This window comes from Diabrotica undecimpunctata, chromosome 1, assembly GCF_040954645.1.
Source record: "Diabrotica undecimpunctata isolate CICGRU chromosome 1, icDiaUnde3, whole genome shotgun sequence".
NCBI lineage: Eukaryota > Metazoa > Arthropoda > Insecta > Coleoptera > Chrysomelidae > Diabrotica > Diabrotica undecimpunctata.
The window spans coordinates 47757917-47768345 of record NC_092803.1 but is presented as its reverse complement, the minus strand read 5'-3'; the positions used below and the strand labels follow the sequence as shown (position 1 = coordinate 47768345).

Here is a 10429-nt window from a genome sequence, read left to right as displayed (position 1 = left end):
AGAGTATTATACTTTTTTGAAATCAGCTCAATTTTATCGATCTAAAAATGTCCTACAATACAGGGTGTTACATTTAAAAAAGAGCCGATGACGTCATCACTGTAATGTCTATCACCTTGTATAATGAAATTTTATTGTAAAATGTAGAACATTAAATTTAAAAATCGACGTGTTTTAAATTTTTTAAAAAGGCTTTTCATTTAGGAAATATCAAATTTATTCCATACTTTACGGACACACTGTACATATGTTTATTCCATTTGAGAGAACAAAGGTCATTTTCAAATGGCTGTACAGGTGCTTTCTTAAAATTTAGAATGTTATTTAGAATGTTTTGGTTTTTTTTTGGTGATTATCTTTATAAGGTCTCAAATTTTCAGTTTTTTTAAAAACTAATTTTTATTTATTTTAATTTATGCGCTCTTTGGTAGTATACTAAACAAAAAATGTGTGTAGGGATGTGAAAAATATATACAGTGTGATATATGTAACGTAGTGTTTCAATAATTAACGTAACTAGAGAATGAATCACCGGCTATACTAATTTTTCTGCTATGAGAACGTAATCTTTATATATTTTCTCTGGTATTTACGTTGCCATCGTATCATCCTTACGCATCTGATGACGAATGTTGCATCGCCTGGTCAAAAATACCACAATCACGCAAGACAAAATTCTTTATCCGATGCATATCACGTATTAACTTGGCTCACCTTTATCGTTCTTGCAGAGATACGAAGGAAATCTCATTTACCATGCCCCAAACCACAGTCAGCAGGTTTATTGAATCCACAATCGTGTACAACATATTCATCGCGTCAAGTGAAATCTACAGTGTTTGTTTATTGATTAGCAGTTCTACTTGCGAAATATTTGCAGAACTACTTTTAGTAAAGTGGTCAAAACAAGTACCAGTTTAAGTATCTAGTATTGAAATATATTAGGTATATTAGTAAAAAATGTAATGTGAGTGAAATATCGTATAAAGTGCAGTGTTAGTGAAGAATATTTTGGGATAATAAAAAGTAAGTCAGTAAGCTATTTAAATATATTTTTTGTTAATATGTCTAAGAATTTTGATCTTTTTATAGTGATAAAGATCTAGAACAACACTCTATTATACTGCTCTACCTTCTTTTGTTTTCTACAGGGTGTTGCTACATTTGAGCGACAACTTTGCATTTTAGGAAACTTTCTTTAATTAATGACCGTTGGTACAAGAATATGAACTTCTAAAGTGGTTGAAATACATACAGGAGGTCAAAAGTTTTTAAATTTAATATTTACCTAAAAAAGTGACTTTAAATGTATTTTTTTTCAAATTTAGTGACGTATAAGCTTTCTAAGAAAGTAATATTTTGACCATAGACATATAATACAAGATAGATTGAACGTTGCAATAGCAGCCCGTTCCCCGAATGCGATAGAAAAAACTGACGCAAAGCAGTCCGTCCATCTCTTTCTAATGTGCCAAGTTAATTGACCACGTGACCTAAATGACCAATGACAAGGTCACGTGGTCAATAAACTCGGCCCATTAGAAAGAGATGGACTGCTTGGCGTCAGTTTTCTGTGTCGCACTGGGGGAACGCGATTGTATTGCAGCAGTCGGTCTATCTTGTATTATATGTCTATGATTTTGACATAAATGAATATAGCAATAAGTCTATTGGAGAGTAGTCCATTCGTCAGCGATTCGATCTCTAAAAGATCATACGAAGAAGTTGAATATTGCTGTCAATTTTGGAACCCCAAAAAGATGCAATAAATTTTGCTACTCCTACCCCCGCGCTTCCCCCTAAAACACCATCTCGAAGGGTGGGGGAACGGAAAACTTCGATTTACCAAGAATCTGTACGTCGTAGAAAAAATGTTTCAAATAAAACAACGTAGCTGAGATAATTTTGAACAAAAATGTTAATTAGCACTTTTTTTGTAGAATGAACCGTTCTCCCAGAAAAACGCTTAATGTCAGTTACGCGCGCGAAATAATTTTTTTAAATAAACTTTGTATTAACTAGACGATAAAAATTCGATATATTTTAATCGGAGTAACCTATCAAAAAAAATAAAATGGATCTTGTAGACCATGGTACAATGAATACACAAGGTATGATACATAATGTTCCAAAATCGGTTCGCTTTCGCGCATGACGTAGTCAAGATCGCTTATTCCCGCAACATTTGAATGTAGTTGTATAGGAAAGACTTTTAATTTTAAGTTTTTTATATAATTTGGCTAATTTAATTATAGTAATTATAAAGAGATGATAAAATTATGTTATTATAATATTTATCCTTTATAAAACATAGATATCCTTTATAAGACAAGTTTTAATTATCTTTTATTACACGTAGGTACAGGTTAATTAACTTATACTCCAGAGTTCGATATTTCAGATGTTTAAAAAGATACAGAAAAGTGGTAACGGAGGTACACAAAATTTGTACGTATATATACCTACTGAACTAAACACAAAATCAAAATAAATAATGACAAAGTCAACTTTATTTATATCGAATGAGCTAGCTGGCCATCGAATATAAGTGTAGTGAGGGCACACAATATTGCACAATATTTAAAATGACATTTTTGTAATATTCACACATAAAATTATCTTGGTATTGTTTATAATAATGATAACATTGTATATTTTAATAATGATAACATGATTTAACAAAGAAAAATATGTTATTTTGGAAGATGGTAAATTGATTTCCTCCGAAACAGTTCTTATTGCAAATTGCATAGCAGGCTGAGGCTAATTTCTTACTTAACAAATCGATATGAAAAAACCATTAAGGTTTCATGACTAATAATTAATAAAAATACTTTTTGGACTCTCTGTGTTCGCTTCCTTGTACGCGTTTTTTTTGGTTGGTTAAAAGGGTAGCCGATGTTGATTTAGGCAAATAAAGACTAGGTACTGCCTCAGGTTTGAGTTTTAGACCCTTTTTAGAAACGTAATTTAAAAGTTCCTGTTGTAGATTTCTTTGGTAATCTTCAGTTTTAAAATGTGTATAACAAATTCTTGCAGTATTACAATTAAAATTATCCTATCTATAACAAGATATAATCCACAGTTTTCTGGTCACGCTATCTTTAGGAAATGTATGAAACCTAAAGATTTTATCTTCATTGTCACTATTGCAACAAGCAATTGCACAGCGTACTTTGAAAAAGGTACAAAACCAGATATACAATGGCAAATAACTACTATATACTATACAGTATAAATAAATAGTAACTAAACAACATTTGTATAAAGACATATATATAAGCATATATCTAAATTATTTTTCTATTATAAAATAGATGACTCAGTCAGTATTAAGATACTTTAAAATATATTTATTATCTCATAACATGCAATTTGCAATAGTCACCATTGATAACCGATATTATTGTTGAACTTTTGTTTTTATACAAGCTTTCTGTCTTGCCGGTGTAAAGTCGTCTGAAGTCGATATTTATTGTGTTTTGCGTTTGAACTAATTTGTGTCTTATTTTCATATTATTATATTGTTTGATAAGTAAATTTTGCATATAATAATCGGTAGGTTATAGTAATGTGTATATTTTTTATTTTACTAAATTTCATTATCTCATCTAAAATACCATATTGAATTGTAAAACAGATTTTTCTCTATTGTACTCTATTTTGTTTTTATTTCAGTAAAACTGCTTGGAAGTCAGTGACAGTAAATCAGAATAAGCAAATCTACTACTATTTACCTATTCACAGTATTTCCTCTGCAGAAAATTTTTAAATTTCAAGGGATTTGCATACAAAAAGAGTACTTATATTATTAGTATATGTATGAAAACAAAAATAAATATTTTGCCTGAATCTCTAAGAGAAGTAAAGGTTTTACGCTACTGAATATATATTTTTTATTCAATTATAACCAAAACAAAACATTTAAAAAAAAATTAGATCACTTTTTAACCATAATTTCAAAATTAATGTGTACGTTAAGCTGTAATAATGGGTTCGAGGTGGTTCAAGCGATCTTAACTACGTCACACTCCTGGGCCAGCTGTCAAATGTCATGCGCAATATCATACCTTGTGTATTCATTGTACCATGTTGTAGACGAAGTATGCAGCTTTCGTAGAATATTTTTGCATTTTGATTTAATCTTGAAAACTTATAACATAAAATTTTCATTTTGAGGCATTTGAAAAATGTCTAAAGAAAGCTGAATTTAAACTTTCACATTACAAATAATCTTACGTCACGGGAAATGCTTCTACGAAGACAGCATTTGGTGGAGTTTCAGTTGAAGCTGTGTAGTTTTGAAAAACTTACTTGTGCAATCGAAAAGAGGGACGTTTAATTGTTTTAGATCATTTATAATGTGAACGTTTAAATTTAGTGATTTTTTGGCATAATTCAAATGTCTCATATTTTTTGCCTAAACTCAAAATCGAAATCGCTTGGTTGTAGGTTTTGAAGATTGAGCCCTAATAATGAAAATTCCATAGTGACCCGTCAATGGAAGTAGTAAATTTTATTGATCTCTTTTATTTATTTAACAACTTTATAGGAACTGACATCATTTGCGACAAGACGCAAAAAAGTAAGAAGTAAGAAAGCTGCAAAGTTATTTCGGCCACACTTCTTGTTTGAAATATTTTTTTCTACGGTATACCTACAGATTCTCCCCTACGAAGGGGGGTTTAATAGTATATATATATATATATATTCATAAATAAACTACAATTATAAAACAAAAATTTTATTTGACTTTTCGATGTTTAATTAAAGAAACTCATATTTTTTTATACAAGTTGCAATAATAATTCAAATTCATTATATTTACTTAATACTAGTTGGTATTTCCTCATAACACTTAAAATAAACATTGGGAACACAATTAATGAGTAAAGCAAACTTTGTGAAAATGTGACCGTTTGTTATTTATTGAATATTGCTAGGTATTGAACGTTGTGAGGTAAAACATGATAGTGTAGTAGAAATGAGCCAGTTATTTTTAAGGAAATAGACCCAATCACCTCAAAATTGTACAAAAAAAGTTTTAAATATTTTTAAATATCTTCACTACAATGAAATTATTATCAATCGTCGAACCAAACACGAACTTCCCCAAAATAGTTACAGTTGGTAGATCTCTTCATACTTGAGCAACGGAAGCTTCAGCATAAGTACTATCCGAACACGGAGCTCCGGAGGCTGGAGTGCCACAGGGAGCAGTCCTGTCACCCCTACTGTACATAATATACACCGCAGATGTTCCAAGAATACCAGGAACACTACTGAGCCTTTATTCAGACGACACAGGGATTGCAGCCAAACACAGAAACTTAGAAGTAGCGGTCAAAAATCTACAGACAGCATTGGATAACATTGAAGAATGGTGTATCCAATGGAAAATTGCAATCAATTCAAAAAAGGCACAAGCAATCACATTCAAAAAGAAAAGAGAAACCCCATAGGAACAGCTGTTAGTGCAAGATAATCCCATCGAAAGGAAAAGAGAAGCGAAATACCTAGGAGTCATTATGGACCAAGGCTTAACCTTCACGCAACATAGACACAACCATCCAAAAAACAGCAACAGCAAGAGCAGCAATAAGAGGACTCATAGGTAGAAAAAGCAACCTGCGCATAAAGATGAAAATGAGACTGATAAACAGCATCATACTTCCAATAATCACATATGCATCTCTCACATGATGACACATAAGCAATTCAAATAAAAAGAAAATACAAGCAGCCCACAATAACATCCTCAGAGATGCGGCAAATGTAACCAGATACGTCGCTGAACGCTTTCTGTTTAGAGAACTGCAACAAGTAAGGGCGATAGAGAAAATGGCAGAAAAAGCTAGAATTAGGTTTGCAGAATTAAAGAATCATCCAAGCCCGATCCTGCGAGAGATAATAAGATATGATGCAACCAAAACAGCAAATCCTGGCAAACACATAAAGTCTAGATAATTCGTAGCTCTACCAACAGAAGAAGCCCCAGCACGCAGCACTGGAAATTTTATTAATTGATGTTTATTTTCAGGACAGGCCCAACATCGAAAGGTACAAATGGGTTCTACTGATTAAGTAAAGTAAAGTATTTTCAGGACAACCTTATAACACAAGTAAATAAATAAAGGCTTTAGCTACCAAAAAAATCAAAAAATACTAACAAAAAGGCGACAGTCATCCAAAAAAATTAACAAAACCTTAACACCTGGGCCCACATCCTCGGACACCGAGTCGCCGAACTAGGCGCAGCCCGGAGCGGACACTCGAGGTCCGAGCAAGCAATTTTAGTTCGTTGATACGTCACTAGAGAAAGCAGGAAAAGAGCACGTCACGCTAGCCTGCATTGATCGGGTTAGGATACCGTGTTGAAGTTCTTGTACCCAGGACTTTCACACGAAAAGCATTTGGCTGATAGTTGTGCCCCTATCGCGCATTAGAGTACTATAGAGGGAAAGGGATGGCCTGGAGCATTGGACCGCGGTGGATTGACTCCTGTTTTCAACTCAAGTAAATACACCTCGCTCCAATGAATTGTTACACCCAAACGTAATTCTTAGGGATGAACATGTCTCACAAGCTGGCTTTACTTAAATTGCTTGCTTGCAGTATAAATCCCGATGCATGTCAGAGATCTGTTGACATTGTTGCCAAATTACAAAAAAAATCATGAATCCATTTTAAATTAAATCTATTATTTAATTATTGCAGAAATGGATTGTACAACAAAACAAATAATATTCAATGTAAACAAATAAAAAGATTAAAAATAGAAAATAGAAGTTAAGTAATAATTTTACGTTAAAAACAATTTGAGCTGCTTGTGTAGTATAAAGAAGTAAAATAGAATAAAATAACAACACTTTTTTCATATTCTTCTGAAGCTATTTTCTTGTGGCATTTTAAAGTAATTACTATTTAAATGGGAATAAGCCACAATTAAAGGTTAAAGTACGTTTATTGACATTTCAATTTCCACTTCGGAAATCGTTCTCAAAATACAAACATTAGTAAATTAAACAAATTTTGTTTTTTGTTACTTAGTGAAAAATTTTCTTCTAATTTAATTTTATCTGACTCATCTATATTGACAATTTAGACATACATTATACATTTTAAAGTAGACGACTTTAAAATCATATTGCCAATATTGTTGAGTTGCGTTCCTGGGACGACTTTATTAAAAGATAGTTCATTCGATTACATCAAATCAACTTTAACTTGTGAATATCCGTCAGAAAAGATCATAACATGTAATTCGTCTTTAAAAAGACAAATACATGCCATGATAACAGTAAAATTCTCCTGTTAGTGATTCCATAGTAAATTATGAGGGAAAAACCAGCAAAAAAACCTCATAATACTATCCCGACATGGTAAGTATTTGATCGTGCATTTAATTTACCTTCAATAAACAACAAATTCCAATTTTATATGTTTTTTATTTAAAAAACATAAATGATGTATCCTCTATATGTTACTGACTTACCAATACTGGTATTTTACTTTTAATGACTTCCTCTTTCAATATGGGTAACCAGATCCTACTACATTCTGCAGAGAAATTCGCGACACAATTGGTCTCACTTAGCATAATTAGAGCCGCTTCTTTGATTTTTCTCTTTTTACCATCCGTTTCTTTTAGGACTATATTTGAATCATTCCATTGAACCCTATGTTCATTATCCTATGCGTGTTTACATATTTGAGATCTATCAAATTCTCTATTTTTAATATAGGATTGATGTTCACTTATTCTAACATTTAATGGCATTGATGTTTCACCTAAATAAAACTGATCACATTCACAAGGTATTTTATAAACGCAATTCCTTGTCCTTTCTTGTTCATTGTTAGGTTTGGTTTTGGACAAAATAGATCTCAACGTGTTTGTTGTTTTGAATATTGTTGAAATGTTGAATTTATTTCCTATCCTTTTAAGCTTTTCCGATAATCCTTTTATGTATGGTATTGTTATTTTCCTCGTATTATTCCTTGTATATGCTGTAGGATCTCGTTCCAATGGTGTGTTTTGATTTTCTATACACCAACAGATATTTAAATTTCAAATCGAATCACAATATTAATATTAAAAAGAGAATCATTAAATCCTTATACGATAGAGCCAAAATTACTTGTTCTAACGAAAATTCGTTCTTGGAGGAAAAACATTTGTTAACATCTGTTTTATTAAAAAATGATCATCCTTCATCGTTTATAAATAAGGAATTTTCAACAATCGATCGAATAGAACAAAACAACTTCTCTACCCGAAGTCGTCCCAGGAACGCAACTTAACAATATTGGCAATATCATTTTAAAGTCGTCTACTTTAAAATGTATAATGTATGTCTGAATTGTCAATATAGATGAGTCAGATAAAATTAAATTAGAAGAATTTTTCACTAAGTAACAAAAAACAAAATTTGTTTAATTTACTAATGTTTGTATTTTGAGAACGATTTCCGAAGTAGAAATTGAAACGTCAATAAACGTACTTTAACCTTTAATTGTGGCTTATTCCCATTTAAATAGTAAACACTTTTTTCATTAATTTTTTTACTTTAAAAGGTTTTCTTGCCACTAGATTTTCAAATGTTAATCAATCTTTTTTCTTCAACTTTATTTAAGTTTCAATTTTCTGATCCATACATTACAATTGTGCATAATGACGGTTTTATATAGTTTGTGAACAATGTAAAAAATTGTGGCGCTTAAAAGTTATACACTCACTAGTACATGCTTCTGTTTCCAGATTTTAACCTTTCTTATACTTTTTTCATCCATATTATGTTTTTTTTAGAAAAATTTTGTTTTATCATCAGTTTAAACCTATACAAAATGAAGCTTAATTTTGATGCTCAAAGAGCCATAAGATGCTTTACTAACTAATCACTGTCTATGTCAGAGCTGCTACTGGAATTAGTGTTACCGTTTATATTAATTATAATAGGTTCTGGCGGATGAACTTGTATGCAAACCAAAAAAATGAAGTGAAGTGAAGTTATAATAGGTAGAATTTCCTGCCTATCTAGTATATGCTCTCGGTCATACCACTTTTTCATTAAATTTTTTGTATGATTAAGAGAATTTTGCCATATCTGGGGTCTAACAGTTTGTAGAGCTTGTTTTCAGTACATTCTTTGTAGCCATCTCTACCAATATATCGGTTATAATAGTTTTTGACAATTCCCCATATTAACTCTATAGCATTAAAATACAGTGGTATGATGGAAGACGTAATACTTTATGGCCATATTGTTCTGCTAAATCATCAACAATGTATTTTGGAGGTGGCTTGTTTCTAAAAATAAATATTGATAATCTGAACCAAACTCCCATTAGCCGTACTTACTGCGCAACAATCTGCAAAAGCTCATTTTTCAACATTGTATCATTAAAAGTAATTTTATTGTTAGTTAACCAATCTTTTATTTCAGTCTTGGTTGAAGACATGTTTGGTGCTTTCTCTAACAACATGCTATGGTATGGAGCATTATCCATTATAATTAGGGATGGTTCAGACAAACATTTTCATAGTTAATTTTCAATCCAGGAAAAAATTTGCTTAATTCATTTCCCCATGGTAGTCCATTAAAGCCGATTTAGAGGGAAATGACGTATCCTCTATACCTTTAACGAAGCCATTTTCATTACCTGCATTAAGACAAATGTATCTACAAAAAAAAAATATTTAAAAACCTTTATGTTTTCAGTATGATCAAATCTATTACCGTTTTCCATTTTTTAAGAAATTTTACACTTCTTTTATTCTCTATCTATCATATCTTGCCATGAGCCACATATAGATCCTTCCTGAAAAATCCAAGTTTCCTCTATAAAAACAAACTGGTACCTATAGTTCTTTAGGTATATTTATCTTAAAAATTCGGCTCTCTTCACAGCAATATGAGACTGTTCTATCAGTACTCGCCTTGGATCCATTTAAAACCAATGTCTTTCAGTACAATACTGACATACGGCAACCACTAAACAGTTCTTTTTCCTCCAATCGAATACATAAAGAGGTCAAAGTTACTTGTTCTTCTGAAAAGAATTTGATTTCATGTTAAACAAATCTGTTTAATTTACATTTTATGATATCTAACGAAAAATATACTTACTTCGTTCATACATACTGTAAATTATATTGCGAATTTCGCTTGTATTTATTATTTCAGTATTGATAACTTTCTTAGGCCTAGTACGTTTTTTGAGTGGTGATGTTAGAGGTGTATTAGTTTTTACGGCCTGAGTTTGAACTGCAGTTGAAATATGTAAATTTAAAGCTGCAGGTACACGCTAAAACAAGAAGGTATATTTTCAGTATCTACATAAATATATAAAAAATTACATACTCCCCTAACAGCAGTCAAGGGTAGAATGGGGCCGTTATTATTACGTTCCTGTTTAAAATAATAAA

The 10429-nt window shown here is 31.4% G+C and overlaps 1 protein-coding gene across 1 annotated transcript in view; it reads left to right on the top strand.

Moving 5' to 3' along the window:
* Window positions 1-690: 690 nt before the first annotated feature.
* Window positions 691-10429, top strand: part of Toll-9 (toll-like receptor 9) — a 32220-nt gene continuing 22481 nt past the window's right edge. Inside the window, exon 1 of the mRNA XM_072542009.1 lies at window positions 691-1026. The gene's annotated coding sequence lies outside the window, so the exon portion shown is untranslated. The remainder of the gene's footprint in view (window positions 1027-10429) is intronic.